The sequence below is a fragment of the Rhincodon typus genome, unplaced genomic scaffold (assembly GCF_021869965.1).
Source record: "Rhincodon typus isolate 14 unplaced genomic scaffold, sRhiTyp1.1 hic_rhity00000057, whole genome shotgun sequence".
Lineage (NCBI taxonomy): Eukaryota > Metazoa > Chordata > Chondrichthyes > Orectolobiformes > Rhincodontidae > Rhincodon > Rhincodon typus.
In genome coordinates, this window is record NW_025965695.1 from 111281 (window position 1) to 111504 (window position 224).

The window sequence follows — 224 nt, forward strand, 5'->3', positions numbered from 1 at the left end:
CATGATGATTGTAGTTACAGCATCTGGGTCTGCAACATGACCGAAAAATGGAACAGAGGCTGCAGAGAGGGAAGTCTCTGAAAAATGGAAGGAGGAGTCAAAATTAGATCAGCCATGATCATGTTGAATGAGGGAGCAGGATTCAATGGGCCACTCATGCAACTTTTTCATATATTTCTGTTGTAATAACCCAATTCTTCTTCTCTCCCAGTGTATCATATTGG